At 55.8% G+C, this 16162-nt stretch overlaps 1 long non-coding RNA gene across 1 annotated transcript; it reads right to left on the bottom strand.

Moving 5' to 3' along the window:
* Nucleotides 1-626: 626 nt before the first annotated feature.
* LOC135403434 (uncharacterized) lies at nucleotides 627-1526 on the bottom strand. The gene is made up of 2 exons (XR_010425405.1): nucleotides 1388-1526; nucleotides 627-966 (listed from the first exon to the last, which is right to left on the bottom strand). It is a non-coding gene; the product is annotated as an uncharacterized LOC135403434 (long non-coding RNA).
* Between the last annotated feature and the right edge of the window lie 14636 nt (nucleotides 1527-16162).

The following is a 16162-nucleotide window of genomic DNA, read 5'->3' as shown; positions in this document are numbered from 1 at the left end:
TCCCCTTCTCACATTTTAGGGGTGGATGACCCCGGGCGAATTACGTTCGGGAGGGGGGGAGGAGAAGAGAAGCGGGGGTCGGGGGGGGGTGCCCAAGAAGGGGTTTCTTTTTTTTTTTTTTCTCTCTTATTTCCTTTTCATTTTATTTCCTTTTTAGTTTTTTTGCCTTTTTTTTTTTTAATTTTCTTTTGTTTTTTTAATATTTCCTTTTTTATTTCGTTTATTTTTTATTCTCTTTATTTTTCATCTTCTCTCCCAGTGCTCCCCAGTAACACCCAGTGCTCCCCAACAACCCTCAGTAACACCCAGTGCTCCCCAGTGCACCCCAGTAACACCCAGTGCTCCTCAACAACCCCCAGTAACACTCAGTGCTCCCCAGTAAACACCCAGTACTCCCCAACAACCCCCAGTAACACCCAGTGCTCCCCAAAAATTGACCCAAAACCGACCCAAATCACACCAAACAATGACCCAAAACTGACCCCAAAAACTGACCCCAATCATCCCCAAAAGCTGACCCAAAACTGACCCCAATCATCCCAAAAGCTGACCCAAAACTGACCCAAATCACCCCAAACAATGACCCCAAACTGACCCCAAAAACTGACCCAAATCATCCCCAAAACTGACCCAAAACTCTGCATTTATTTGGCACCATTTCCTCTCAAAAACAACATCTCCGATTTAGTTGATTGCTAAAGCCATCATTTTAAAATCATCTCAGGAATCAAAAGGGACTGGAAAACACACACAAATCATTCCTGCGCCCACCAAATCATTAGGAATTGGAACCCCATTCCCTCATCTCTCTCCTTGTTCTTCTTGCCTGGAAAACCTGATGATCCCCGCTGGCTACTTTTAGGCTGCTTTTCTTCCACAGCTCCTTTCTCCCGGCTGAAACCTCCTGGCATATTCAGGGCTTATCTGGAGGGAAGCCCCTCTGAGGTATTTCCTCTCGTGGCAATTCTGTGGGATGAAGAAGTAAAAAAAGCACGTCAAGAGCTCCTTCTACCCCCTTCCTTCGCAAACACCCTCCCAGTTTGTCCTTGGCAGCTCCATCCCCCCGGCACCCGCACCCGACGCTTCGGCTCCGCTGGGAAAGGGACAGCAAGTGCACAAGCAAGTTCAGTGCTGGGCAGGGGCTCCCTGGGGAACGGCACTTCAGTGCTTTAGTCCGTGGCCTTTCCTGCTGCCCTCCCTCCTGGAGGCAGAGGATGACCCGGCCCTTGTTTCTCCCACGCTCGCAGACCCAGGTCCTGCTCCTTTGGCCCCACTTCTCTTAGCAGACCCGGCATCATTTTCCAGGGTCCCCAGGAAACTTCTGCACTTGACCCATTGCTGAGTGCAGAGCACAGGGCAAGGGAAGGACATATTTCTCAGCACCCACCCCCTGGAATTTTCCTTCTCCGCAGCACGCTCCCGTTCCCGCTGTCTCTGGAGGTGCCCGCACGAGTCCTCCTTCTCCCAGCACCTCAGAGAATGTCCTTTTCACCCAGGTCCTGCTTACCGGCGTCCAACAAAACACGCTGACAACATTTTTCAGGATGCCAGTGGAGAGATATTAGAGCACACTGCACAGGGAAACTGAGCCTGCCCCATCCCTGCAAGTGTTCCAGGCCAGGCTGGACGGGACTCGGAGCAACCGGGGACAGTGGAAGGTGTCCCTGCCCACGGAAGGCAGGCTGGCCTTTGAAGGTCCCCTTCAAACCAAATCGCTCTGGGATTCCCCTCCAAAATCACTACCAAAGAGACACAGCAACCAAAGCAGAGGGACTGCACTCCCAGCTTTTCTTACCTGCAGGCACACACAGCACAGCACGCTGGACATAAAAGCCCCGGGGTTAGTCCTGCCAGAGGTGTCCGGCACACACACGGCGACCGAAGGGAAAGAGAAAGCCTGGGAACACAGAGTAAAAGACACTTTAATTAGGAGTACACTGAGCACCAGCCAGGTCATTCACACAGCTTCACTGTCCAGTCATACAAAAAGCACTCACCGAGGCCTCAGTTAGGATGGTTCCTGACGCTGACCGGGTGAATGCCTCCCTGGAAGCCCGCTCCGCTCCTGCCAGGCACCGGGGCTCACCCAGGGGGGCTTTGCCAAGCATCCAAGAGAAATTTAAAATTACAGGCTGGGCAAAGGCGCTTCCCGCAGGACCGCTCCTGGCCAAGGCCACCGGTCCGTGCAAGTCAGACCACTGACCACCCGGGGCTGGGGATTTTCGGGGGCACGCTTCCAGCTTTTATTCTCCAGAGACTCCAGTTCTTCCTGGCATCCCTTGCTTCAGTCTTCCCCTGTTGGAAGAGGTCACTTTAGTCTTTCGAGGGGCCAGATTGCCAAAGCCCGGCCAGTCCATTCCCACGAGGAAAGGCAGCTTTGTCTTGGACAGGATACTGGGGGGGAGACACAAAATAAAAGTTTAATTTAAAACAACTGCCTAAAATAGAAAGCAATTCAAACATAAGGCAGACAAGACTCGTGCAAATCTGAATACATTTGACTTCAAAGGAGAATTATTTCCCTCTGCACCTAAGAGAATGTCATTTTCACCCGGGTCCTGCTTACCATCGTCCAGCAAAACACGCTGACAACATTTTTCCTGATGCCAGTGGAGAGATATTAGAGCACACTGCACACGGAAGCTGAGCCTGCCCCATCCCTGCAAGTGTTCCAGGCCAGGCTGGATGGGACTGGGAGCATCCAGCCGGGGATGAGAGCGGAAGGTGTCCCTGCCCACGGAAGACAGGCTGGCCTTTAAAGGTCCCCTTCAAACCAAATCGTTCTGGGATTCCCCTCCAAAATCACTACCAAAGAGACACAGCAACCAAAGCAGAGGGACTGCACTCCCAGCTTTTCTTACCTGCAGGCACACACAGCACAGCACGCTGGACATAAAAGCCCCGGGGTTAGTCCTGCCAGAGGCGTCCGGCACACACACGGCGACCGAAGGGAAAGAGGGAGCCTGGGAACACAGAGTAAAAGACACCTGAATTAGGAGTACACCGAGCACCAGCCAGGTCATTCACACAGCTTCACTGTCCAGTCACACAAAAAGCACTCACCGAGGCCTCAGTTAGGATGGTTCCTGACGCTGACCGGGTGAATGCCTCCCTGGAAGCCCGCTCCGCTCCTGCCAGGCACCGGGGCTCACCCAGGGGGGCTTTGCCAAGCATCCAAGGGAAATTAAAATTACAGGCTGGGCAAAGGCGCTTCCTGCAGGACCGCTCCTGGCCAAGGCCACCGGTCCGTGCAAGTCAGACCACTGACCACCCGGGGCTGGGGATTTTCGGGGGCACGCTTCCAGCTTTTATTCTCCAGAAACTCCAGTTCTTCCTGGCACCCCTTGCTTCAGTCTTCCCCTGCTGGAAGAGGTCACTTTAGTCTTTCGAGGGGCCAGATTGCCAAAGCCCGGCCGGTCCATTCCCACGAGGAAAGAAAGGTAGCTTTGTCTTGGACAGGATGCTGAAGGGGGAGACACAAAATAAAAGTTTAATTTCAAATAACTGCCGAGAAGAGAAAGCAATTCAAACAGAAGGCAGACGAGACTCGTGCAAAACCCAATACATTTGACTTCAAAGGAGAATTATTTCCCTCTGCACCTCAGAGAAGGCAATTTTCACCCGGGTCCCACTTACCATCGTCACACAAAAGGTGCTGACAACATTTTTCGTGATGCCAGTGGAGAGCTATTAGAGCACACCGCACAGGGAAGCCGAGGCTGCCCCTCGATCCCTGCAAGTGTTCCAGGCCAGGCTGGATGGGACTTGCAGCATCCAACCGGGGATGAGAGTGGAAGGTGCCCCTGCCTACGGAAGACAGGGTGCCCTTTAAAGGTCCCCTTCAAACCAAATCGCTCTCTCATTGCCCTCCGAAAGAACTCCCAAAGAGACACAGCAACCAAAGCAGAGGGACTGCACTGCCAGCTTTTCTGACCTGCAGGCACACACAGCACAGCACGCTGGACATAAAAGCCCCGGGGTTAGTCCTGCCAGAGGCGTCCGGCACAGTGTCCACGGCGACCGAAGGAAAAGAGGGAGCCTGGGAACACGGAGTAAAAGACACCTTAATTAGGAGTACACCGAGCAATAGCCAGGTCATTCCCACAGACAGCTTCACCGTCCAGTCACACAAAAAGCACTTACCTACCGGGGCCTCAGTTAGGATGGCTCCTGACGCTGACACCTCCGTTTGCCCCGGGGGGTCAAGAAGAACATCCCTGGGAAGAAGTCACCCCCAACAGCAAAAAGGGAAAATTAGTGAAGCACGGGGTCCTCTTCTGACTAGATTGCCACCAGCATTCCGTAGCAAATGCCACGACTATTCTGTTACAGACGAGAAAACCCTGTTCTCCCAAACAAACAGCGAGGAGATTTATGGGCACGCCTGAAAATTTCCTGTGAGGAACTTTTTGTAACTAAGGAGCAGGTGCTATCTTGAGTTGAAGGCATCAATTTGACAGACACTTAGTACAGCAAACTCTTCAGCAGAGCAATTAATTGCTGCCTATTTGAACAGCAGGGGAGAGAAAATGACAGTCGAAGGGAAGACAAGAAAAGCAGAACTGCAATCAGCAGACTTTTCTTCCATCTCTCCCGAGAAAGCCTAGTTTGTCTGTTCTAATAATTCTATGCCCTTTTCTACAGGAAACTTAGACCAAGGCTGAAAAAACAACTAGAAAACACGGAGAGAAGCTTTTTAGAATTTCACGTGGTTTTCCCAAACCGATCCCAGAAAAGCAGAACTCGGTAGAATGTACTCACCTCGAGGCCTTTGGTCTTTTTTTCCATAAGCTTCGTCACCTGATTGAAAAAGCAGAGTAGACTCGGTATTTAGGCTCCCAACAGGAAAACTTCCCCTTCGTTTCCTAAAAGAAACTACATTAATTTGCACAGCTGCAGGCGCGTCTCCAGCTGTTAAAGCCTTTCAGCTTTTCGGAGGGTGAGAATGCCCTGCGAAGGAAGGCTGAAAAACGCTCGGAGCCTGCCCAGGTCAAAGAGCCCCTCGATTTTGCCTGTGTTCCAGTCCCCGGCTAAAGAAAGGGCAGAAGAAGCGCAGTTGTTGCTTGCCTTTTCCCTCAGAGGTTTTGCCAGGCGCCGGGCCAGCCCGGGCACTGCGGGGGAAGGCCGGCAGCGCCCAAAGCCCGCCGCTTTCCCGGGGGCGTCGCTTGCGAGAGCGCCCCCGAGCGCCGGGCCCTGCCTCACAGTCGCCGCCTGGCGGACACGGCCGGGAGCGGCACTGCAGCCGCGCGCGGCACTGCAGCCGCGCCCCCCCCCACCTTGGCGAGACCCGCGGCGCCCTTCGCGCGTACGGGCCTTTCCTCCTTAAAACCTGCCCTTCCCTAGGAAAAGCTGAGCAGTTCACAGAGTTGCTGTTTCCCGCCCAGCTTCCCAAAGGATTTCTCTCTCCCGGCAGCACAGACAGGGGCCCCGAGGCAGCGCACACCCTCCCCGCGGGGGGGGTGTGGTGCGTGTGCAATGCCAGGGCACATCCGAACCCGGCCCTGCGGCGGCACGCAGGTGCAAGTTTCTCCGCAGAGGCGAGAAACTTGCCTGTCGCTTCCCCTGCCTGCAGTCGCCGATGGCCGCGGGAGAGGCAGAAGAGCGACCGCGCCCAGCTTACCCCGGGCACGATCTCCGTCGGATCTGGCGCCGTGGGTCGCTTCCTGGGGGGGGGGGGAAGGCGGCGGCGCAGCTCCGACAGCATCTCCAGGGCACGGCGCGAGCGAGAGCGGAGGGGAGCGGGGCGGGGGGGAGCGGGGGCGGGAGGGGAGCGGAGCGGAGCGGAACGAGGCGGGCGGGCGGGCGGGCGGAGCGCCGCGCGCGCGGCGCCGAGAGGCGGCTGCCCTCGCCGGTGCCTGCCGCCGCCCACGAACCTGCCGCCCGCGCCCGGCGCCGCCGAGCGCCCCGCCCCGTCCCCACAGCGGGAAGCGGCGCGGCGAGACGGCGCTGCGGGCGCGGGGCGGGGGTCCGGGTCGCGGCGGAGGTCAGGCAACAGGATTAAACGCCTCTCTGAGGCGAGGGGGGCCTCTCGCCGCCATCTTTAGTGTGGCCTCGGCTAAGTTCCGGTCCTGGCGGCGCCATCTGGAGTGTGGCGTCGGGGCGAACTTCCGGGCCGGGGCCGCCATCTTTAGTGTGGTCGTTCCGGTCCTGGCGGCGCCATCTTTACTGTGGGCTTGGCGGACTTCCGGGCAGGGGCCGCCATCTTTAGTGTGGTCGTTCCGGTCCTGGCGGCGCCATCTTTACTGTGGGCTTGGCGGACTTCCGCGCCGGGGCCTTGGAGGACTTCCGGTCGCTCTCTACTTCCGGTGACCGAGTTTACCCAAATTAGCGTCCCTCCTGGCTAATTTCTGCGCTTTCACCCCAAAAAAATCTTCATGTTATTCCCCCCACACACACCCCGGGAGAGACGGGAGACCGCCAGTCCCGCCCTGCCGCCGGAACCGGCCCTTAACTCGAGCAGGGAGCGCTGCACCGGCACGAGAGCCACTGCGCATGCGCCGCCGGTCCCGCTCCTGGCTGCCCTTACTTACCACGTGATCGCCGGCGTCTTGCCAACGACTGCGCATGCGCCGGCGTCCCCACCTCGGCTGCCCCCCCCACCCCGCCGCCCGACCGCCCGGCTTCGCTTTCTTACTGCGGCTCCCCCTCCACTTTTTCGGCTCCCTGGGGTTCCCCCACCCACATTTTGGGGTCCCCTTCTCACATTTTAGGGGTGATGACCCCGCAATTTACGGTTCGGGGAGGGGGGGAGGAGAGGAAACGGGGTGCCCAAGAAGGGGTTTCTTTTTTTTTTTTTTTCTCTCTTATTTCCTTTTCATTTTATTTCCTTTTTAGTTTTTTTGCCTTTTTTTTTTTTAATTTTCTTTTGTTTTTTTAATATTTCCTTTTTTATTTCGTTTATTTTTTATTCTCTTTATTTTTCATCTTCTCTCCCAGTGCTCCCCAGTAACACCCAGTGCTCCCCAACAACCCTCAGTAACACCCAGTGCTCCCCAGTGCACCCCAGTAACACCCAGTGCTCCTCAACAACCCCCAGTAACACTCAGTGCTCCCCAGTAAACACCCAGTACTCCCCAACAACCCCCAGTAACACCCAGTGCTCCCCAAAAATTGACCCAAAACCGACCCAAATCACACCAAACAATGACCCAAAACTGACCCCAAAAACTGACCCCAATCATCCCCAAAAGCTGACCCAAAACTGACCCCAATCATCCCAAAAGCTGACCCAAAACTGACCCAAATCACCCCAAACAATGACCCCAAACTGACCCCAAAAACTGACCCAAATCATCCCCAAAACTGACCCAAAACTCTGCATTTATTTGGCACCATTTCCTCTCAAAAACAACATCTCCGATTTAGTTGATTGCTAAAGCCATCATTTTAAAATCATCTCAGGAATCAAAAGGGACTGGAAAACACACACAAATCATTCCTGCGCCCACCAAATCATTAGGAATTGGAACCCCATTCCCTCATCTCTCTCCTTGTTCTTCTTGCCTGGAAAACCTGATGATCCCCGCTGGCTACTTTTAGGCTGCTTTTCTTCCACAGCTCCTTTCTCCCGGCTGAAACCTCCTGGCATATTCAGGGCTTATCTGGAGGGAAGCCCCTCTGAGGTATTTCCTCTCGTGGCAATTCTGTGGGATGAAGAAGTAAAAAAAGCACGTCAAGAGCTCCTTCTACCCCCTTCCTTCGCAAACACCCTCCCAGTTTGTCCTTGGCAGCTCCATCCCCCCGGCACCCGCACCCGACGCTTCGGCTCCGCTGGGAAAGGGACAGCAAGTGCACAAGCAAGTTCAGTGCTGGGCAGGGGCTCCCTGGGGAACGGCACTTCAGTGCTTTAGTCCGTGGCCTTTCCTGCTGCCCTCCCTCCTGGAGGCAGAGGATGACCCGGCCCTTGTTTCTCCCACGCTCGCAGACCCAGGTCCTGCTCCTTTGGCCCCACTTCTCTTAGCAGACCCGGCATCATTTTCCAGGGTCCCCAGGAAACTTCTGCACTTGACCCATTGCTGAGTGCAGAGCACAGGGCAAGGGAAGGACATATTTCTCAGCACCCACCCCCTGGAATTTTCCTTCTCCGCAGCACGCTCCCGTTCCCGCTGTCTCTGGAGGTGCCCGCACGAGTCCTCCTTCTCCCAGCACCTCAGAGAATGTCCTTTTCACCCAGGTCCTGCTTACCGGCGTCCAACAAAACACGCTGACAACATTTTTCAGGATGCCAGTGGAGAGATATTAGAGCACACTGCACAGGGAAACTGAGCCTGCCCCATCCCTGCAAGTGTTCCAGGCCAGGCTGGACGGGACTCGGAGCAACCGGGGACAGTGGAAGGTGTCCCTGCCCACGGAAGGCAGGCTGGCCTTTGAAGGTCCCCTTCAAACCAAATCGCTCTGGGATTCCCCTCCAAAATCACTACCAAAGAGACACAGCAACCAAAGCAGAGGGACTGCACTCCCAGCTTTTCTTACCTGCAGGCACACACAGCACAGCACGTTGGACATAAAAGCCCCGGGGTTAGTCCTGCCAGAGGCGTCCGGCACACACACGGCGACCGAAGGGAAAGAGGGAGCCTGGGAACACAGAGTAAAAGACACTTTAATTAGGAGTACACTGAGCACCAGCCAGGTCATTCACACAGCTTCACTGTCCAGTCATACAAAAAGCACTCACCGAGGCCTCAGTTAGGATGGTTCCTGACGCTGACCGGGTGAATGCCTCCCTGGAAGCCCGCTCCGCTCCTGCCAGGCACCGGGGCTCACCCAGGGGGGCTTTGCCAAGCATCCAAGAGAAATTTAAAATTACAGGCTGGGCAAAGGCGCTTCCCGCAGGACCGCTCCTGGCCAAGGCCACCGGTCCGTGCAAGTCAGACCACTGACCACCCGGGGCTGGGGATTTTCGGGGGCACGCTTCCAGCTTTTATTCTCCAGAGACTCCAGTTCTTCCTGGCATCCCTTGCTTCAGTCTTCCCCTGTTGGAAGAGGTCACTTTAGTCTTTCGAGGGGCCAGATTGCCAAAGCCCGGCCAGTCCATTCCCACGAGGAAAGGCAGCTTTGTCTTGGACAGGATACTGGGGGGGAGACACAAAATAAAAGTTTAATTTAAAACAACTGCCTAAAATAGAAAGCAATTCAAACATAAGGCAGACAAGACTCGTGCAAATCTGAATACATTTGACTTCAAAGGAGAATTATTTCCCTCTGCACCTAAGAGAATGTCATTTTCACCCGGGTCCTGCTTACCATCGTCCAGCAAAACACGCTGACAACATTTTTCCTGATGCCAGTGGAGAGATATTAGAGCACACTGCACACGGAAGCTGAGCCTGCCCCATCCCTGCAAGTGTTCCAGGCCAGGCTGGATGGGACTGGGAGCATCCAGCCGGGGATGAGAGCGGAAGGTGTCCCTGCCCACGGAAGACAGGCTGGCCTTTAAAGGTCCCCTTCAAACCAAATCGTTCTGGGATTCCCCTCCAAAATCACTACCAAAGAGACACAGCAACCAAAGCAGAGGGACTGCACTCCCAGCTTTTCTTACCTGCAGGCACACACAGCACAGCACGCTGGACATAAAAGCCCCGGGGTTAGTCCTGCCAGAGGCGTCCGGCACACACACGGCGACCGAAGGGAAAGAGGGAGCCTGGGAACACAGAGTAAAAGACACCTGAATTAGGAGTACACCGAGCACCAGCCAGGTCATTCACACAGCTTCACTGTCCAGTCACACAAAAAGCACTCACCGAGGCCTCAGTTAGGATGGTTCCTGACGCTGACCGGGTGAATGCCTCCCTGGAAGCCCGCTCCGCTCCTGCCAGGCACCGGGGCTCACCCAGGGGGGCTTTGCCAAGCATCCAAGGGAAATTAAAATTACAGGCTGGGCAAAGGCGCTTCCTGCAGGACCGCTCCTGGCCAAGGCCACCGGTCCGTGCAAGTCAGACCACTGACCACCCGGGGCTGGGGATTTTCGGGGGCACGCTTCCAGCTTTTATTCTCCAGAAACTCCAGTTCTTCCTGGCACCCCTTGCTTCAGTCTTCCCCTGCTGGAAGAGGTCACTTTAGTCTTTCGAGGGGCCAGATTGCCAAAGCCCGGCCGGTCCATTCCCACGAGGAAAGAAAGGTAGCTTTGTCTTGGACAGGATGCTGAAGGGGGAGACACAAAATAAAAGTTTAATTTCAAATAACTGCCGAGAAGAGAAAGCAATTCAAACAGAAGGCAGACGAGACTCGTGCAAAACCCAATACATTTGACTTCAAAGGAGAATTATTTCCCTCTGCACCTCAGAGAAGGCAATTTTCACCCGGGTCCCACTTACCATCGTCACACAAAAGGTGCTGACAACATTTTTCGTGATGCCAGTGGAGAGCTATTAGAGCACACCGCACAGGGAAGCCGAGGCTGCCCCTCGATCCCTGCAAGTGTTCCAGGCCAGGCTGGATGGGACTTGCAGCATCCAACCGGGGATGAGAGTGGAAGGTGCCCCTGCCTACGGAAGACAGGGTGCCCTTTAAAGGTCCCCTTCAAACCAAATCGCTCTCTCATTGCCCTCCGAAAGAACTCCCAAAGAGACACAGCAACCAAAGCAGAGGGACTGCACTGCCAGCTTTTCTGACCTGCAGGCACACACAGCACAGCACGCTGGACATAAAAGCCCCGGGGTTAGTCCTGCCAGAGGCGTCCGGCACAGTGTCCACGGCGACCGAAGGAAAAGAGGGAGCCTGGGAACACGGAGTAAAAGACACCTTAATTAGGAGTACACCGAGCAATAGCCAGGTCATTCCCACAGACAGCTTCACCGTCCAGTCACACAAAAAGCACTTACCTACCGGGGCCTCAGTTAGGATGGCTCCTGACGCTGACACCTCCGTTTGCCCCGGGGGGTCAAGAAGAACATCCCTGGGAAGAAGTCACCCCCAACAGCAAAAAGGGAAAATTAGTGAAGCACGGGGTCCTCTTCTGACTAGATTGCCACCAGCATTCCGTAGCAAATGCCACGACTATTCTGTTACAGACGAGAAAACCCTGTTCTCCCAAACAAACAGCGAGGAGATTTATGGGCACGCCTGAAAATTTCCTGTGAGGAACTTTTTGTAACTAAGGAGCAGGTGCTATCTTGAGTTGAAGGCATCAATTTGACAGACACTTAGTACAGCAAACTCTTCAGCAGAGCAATTAATTGCTGCCTATTTGAACAGCAGGGGAGAGAAAATGACAGTCGAAGGGAAGACAAGAAAAGCAGAACTGCAATCAGCAGACTTTTCTTCCATCTCTCCCGAGAAAGCCTAGTTTGTCTGTTCTAATAATTCTATGCCCTTTTCTACAGGAAACTTAGACCAAGGCTGAAAAAACAACTAGAAAACACGGAGAGAAGCTTTTTAGAATTTCACGTGGTTTTCCCAAACCGATCCCAGAAAAGCAGAACTCGGTAGAATGTACTCACCTCGAGGCCTTTGGTCTTTTTTTCCATAAGCTTCGTCACCTGATTGAAAAAGCAGAGTAGACTCGGTATTTAGGCTCCCAACAGGAAAACTTCCCCTTCGTTTCCTAAAAGAAACTACATTAATTTGCACAGCTGCAGGCGCGTCTCCAGCTGTTAAAGCCTTTCAGCTTTTCGGAGGGTGAGAATGCCCTGCGAAGGAAGGCTGAAAAACGCTCGGAGCCTGCCCAGGTCAAAGAGCCCCTCGATTTTGCCTGTGTTCCAGTCCCCGGCTAAAGAAAGGGCAGAAGAAGCGCAGTTGTTGCTTGCCTTTTCCCTCAGAGGTTTTGCCAGGCGCCGGGCCAGCCCGGGCACTGCGGGGGAAGGCCGGCAGCGCCCAAAGCCCGCCGCTTTCCCGGGGGCGTCGCTTGCGAGAGCGCCCCCGAGCGCCGGGCCCGGCCTCACAGTCGCCGCCTGGCGGACACGGCCGGGAGCGGCACTGCAGCCGCGCGCGGCACTGCAGCCGCGCCCCCCCCCACCTTGGCGAGACCCGCGGCGCCCTTCGCGCGTACGGGCCTTTCCTCCTTAAAACCTGCCCTTCCCTAGGAAAAGCTGAGCAGTTCACAGAGTTGCTGTTTCCCGCCCAGCTTCCCAAAGGATTTCTCTCTCCCGGCAGCACAGACAGGGGCCCCGAGGCAGCGCACACCCTCCCCGCGGGGGGGGTGTGGTGCGTGTGCAATGCCAGGGCACATCCGAACCCGGCCCTGCGGCGGCACGCAGGTGCAAGTTTCTCCGCAGAGGCGAGAAACTTGCCTGTCGCTTCCCCTGCCTGCAGTCGCCGATGGCCGCGGGAGAGGCAGAAGAGCGACCGCGCCCAGCTTACCCCGGGCACGATCTCCGTCGGATCTGGCGCCGTGGGTCGCTTCCTGGGGGGGGGGGGAAGGCGGCGGCGCAGCTCCGACAGCATCTCCAGGGCACGGCGCGAGCGAGAGCGGAGGGGAGCGGGGCGGGGGGGAGCGGGGGCGGGAGGGGAGCGGAGCGGAGCGGAACGAGGCGGGCGGGCGGGCGGGCGGAGCGCCGCGCGCGCGGCGCCGAGAGGCGGCTGCCCTCGCCGGTGCCTGCCGCCGCCCACGAACCTGCCGCCCGCGCCCGGCGCCGCCGAGCGCCCCGCCCCGTCCCCACAGCGGGAAGCGGCGCGGCGAGACGGCGCTGCGGGCGCGGGGCGGGGGTCCGGGTCGCGGCGGAGGTCAGGCAACAGGATTAAACGCCTCTCTGAGGCGAGGGGGGCCTCTCGCCGCCATCTTTAGTGTGGCCTCGGCTAAGTTCCGGTCCTGGCGGCGCCATCTGGAGTGTGGCGTCGGGGCGAACTTCCGGGCCGGGGCCGCCATCTTTAGTGTGGTCGTTCCGGTCCTGGCGGCGCCATCTTTACTGTGGGCTTGGCGGACTTCCGGGCAGGGGCCGCCATCTTTAGTGTGGTCGTTCCGGTCCTGGCGGCGCCATCTTTACTGTGGGCTTGGCGGACTTCCGCGCCGGGGCCTTGGAGGACTTCCGGTCGCTCTCTACTTCCGGTGACCGAGTTTACCCAAATTAGCGTCCCTCCTGGCTAATTTCTGCGCTTTCACCCCAAAAAAATCTTCATGTTATTCCCCCCACACACACCCCGGGAGAGACGGGAGACCGCCAGTCCCGCCCTGCCGCCGGAACCGGCCCTTAACTCGAGCAGGGAGCGCTGCACCGGCACGAGAGCCACTGCGCATGCGCCGCCGGTCCCGCTCCTGGCTGCCCTTACTTACCACGTGATCGCCGGCGTCTTGCCAACGACTGCGCATGCGCCGGCGTCCCCACCTCGGCTGCCCCCCCCACCCCGCCGCCCGACCGCCCGGCTTCGCTTTCTTACTGCGGCTCCCCCTCCACTTTTTCGGCTCCCTGGGGTTCCCCCACCCACATTTTGGGGTCCCCTTCTCACATTTTAGGGGTGATGACCCCGCAATTTACGGTTCGGGGAGGGGGGGAGGAGAGGAAACGGGGTGCCCAAGAAGGGGTTTCTTTTTTTTTTTTTTTCTCTCTTATTTCCTTTTCATTTTATTTCCTTTTTAGTTTTTTTGCCTTTTTTTTTTTTAATTTTCTTTTGTTTTTTTAATATTTCCTTTTTTATTTCGTTTATTTTTTATTCTCTTTATTTTTCATCTTCTCTCCCAGTGCTCCCCAGTAACACCCAGTGCTCCCCAACAACCCTCAGTAACACCCAGTGCTCCCCAGTGCACCCCAGTAACACCCAGTGCTCCTCAACAACCCCCAGTAACACTCAGTGCTCCCCAGTAAACACCCAGTACTCCCCAACAACCCCCAGTAACACCCAGTGCTCCCCAAAAATTGACCCAAAACCGACCCAAATCACACCAAACAATGACCCAAAACTGACCCCAAAAACTGACCCCAATCATCCCCAAAAGCTGACCCAAAACTGACCCCAATCATCCCAAAAGCTGACCCAAAACTGACCCAAATCACCCCAAACAATGACCCCAAACTGACCCCAAAAACTGACCCAAATCATCCCCAAAACTGACCCAAAACTCTGCATTTATTTGGCACCATTTCCTCTCAAAAACAACATCTCCGATTTAGTTGATTGCTAAAGCCATCATTTTAAAATCATCTCAGGAATCAAAAGGGACTGGAAAACACACACAAATCATTCCTGCGCCCACCAAATCATTAGGAATTGGAACCCCATTCCCTCATCTCTCTCCTTGTTCTTCTTGCCTGGAAAACCTGATGATCCCCGCTGGCTACTTTTAGGCTGCTTTTCTTCCACAGCTCCTTTCTCCCGGCTGAAACCTCCTGGCATATTCAGGGCTTATCTGGAGGGAAGCCCCTCTGAGGTATTTCCTCTCGTGGCAATTCTGTGGGATGAAGAAGTAAAAAAAGCACGTCAAGAGCTCCTTCTACCCCCTTCCTTCGCAAACACCCTCCCAGTTTGTCCTTGGCAGCTCCATCCCCCCGGCACCCGCACCCGACGCTTCGGCTCCGCTGGGAAAGGGACAGCAAGTGCACAAGCAAGTTCAGTGCTGGGCAGGGGCTCCCTGGGGAACGGCACTTCAGTGCTTTAGTCCGTGGCCTTTCCTGCTGCCCTCCCTCCTGGAGGCAGAGGATGACCCGGCCCTTGTTTCTCCCACGCTCGCAGACCCAGGTCCTGCTCCTTTGGCCCCACTTCTCTTAGCAGACCCGGCATCATTTTCCAGGGTCCCCAGGAAACTTCTGCACTTGACCCATTGCTGAGTGCAGAGCACAGGGCAAGGGAAGGACATATTTCTCAGCACCCACCCCCTGGAATTTTCCTTCTCCGCAGCACGCTCCCGTTCCCGCTGTCTCTGGAGGTGCCCGCACGAGTCCTCCTTCTCCCAGCACCTCAGAGAATGTCCTTTTCACCCAGGTCCTGCTTACCGGCGTCCAACAAAACACGCTGACAACATTTTTCAGGATGCCAGTGGAGAGATATTAGAGCACACTGCACAGGGAAACTGAGCCTGCCCCATCCCTGCAAGTGTTCCAGGCCAGGCTGGACGGGACTCGGAGCAACCGGGGACAGTGGAAGGTGTCCCTGCCCACGGAAGGCAGGCTGGCCTTTGAAGGTCCCCTTCAAACCAAATCGCTCTGGGATTCCCCTCCAAAATCACTACCAAAGAGACACAGCAACCAAAGCAGAGGGACTGCACTCCCAGCTTTTCTGACCTGCAGGCACACACAGCACAGCACGCTGGACATAAAAGCCCCGGGGTTAGTCCTGCCAGAGGTGTCCGGCACACACACGGCGACCGAAGGGAAAGAGAAAGCCTGGGAACACAGAGTAAAAGACACTTTAATTAGGAGTACACTGAGCACCAGCCAGGTCATTCACACAGCTTCACTGTCCAGTCATACAAAAAGCACTCACCGAGGCCTCAGTTAGGATGGTTCCTGACGCTGACCGGGTGAATGCCTCCCTGCAAGCCCACTCCGCTCCTGCCAGGCACCGGGGCTCACCCAGGGGGGCTTTGCCAAGCATCCAAGAGAAATTTAAAATTACAGGCTGGGCAAAGGCGCTTCCCGCAGGACCGCTCCTGGCCAAGGCCACCGGTCCGTGCAAGTCAGACCACTGACCACCCGGGGCTGGGGATTTTCGGGGGCACGCTTCCAGCTTTTATTCTCCAGAGACTCCAGTTCTTCCTGGCATCCCTTGCTTCAGTCTTCCCCTGTTGGAAGAGGTCACTTTAGTCTTTCGAGGGGCCAGATTGCCAAAGCCCGGCCAGTCCATTCCCACGAGGAAAGGCAGCTTTGTCTTGGACAGGATACTGGGGGGGAGACACAAAATAAAAGTTTAATTTAAAACAACTGCCTAAAATAGAAAGCAATTCAAACATAAGGCAGACAAGACTCGTGCAAATCTGAATACATTTGACTTCAAAGGAGAATTATTTCCCTCTGCACCTAAGAGAATGTCATTTTCACCCGGGTCCTGCTTACCATCGTCCAGCAAAACACGCTGACAACATTTTTCCTGATGCCAGTGGAGAGATATTAGAGCACACTGCACACGGAAGCTGAGCCTGCCCCATCCCTGCAAGTGTTCCAGGCCAGGCTGGATGGGACTGGGAGCATCCAGCCGGGGATGAGAGCGGAAGGTGTCCCTGCCCACGGAAGACAGGCTGGCCTTTAAAGGTCCCCTTCAAACCAAATCGTTCTGGGATTCCCCTCCAAAATCACTA

The sequence above is a fragment of the Pseudopipra pipra genome, chromosome 27 (assembly GCF_036250125.1).
Source record: "Pseudopipra pipra isolate bDixPip1 chromosome 27, bDixPip1.hap1, whole genome shotgun sequence".
NCBI lineage: Eukaryota > Metazoa > Chordata > Aves > Passeriformes > Pipridae > Pseudopipra > Pseudopipra pipra.
This window is presented reverse-complemented; position numbering and strand designations above follow the sequence as displayed.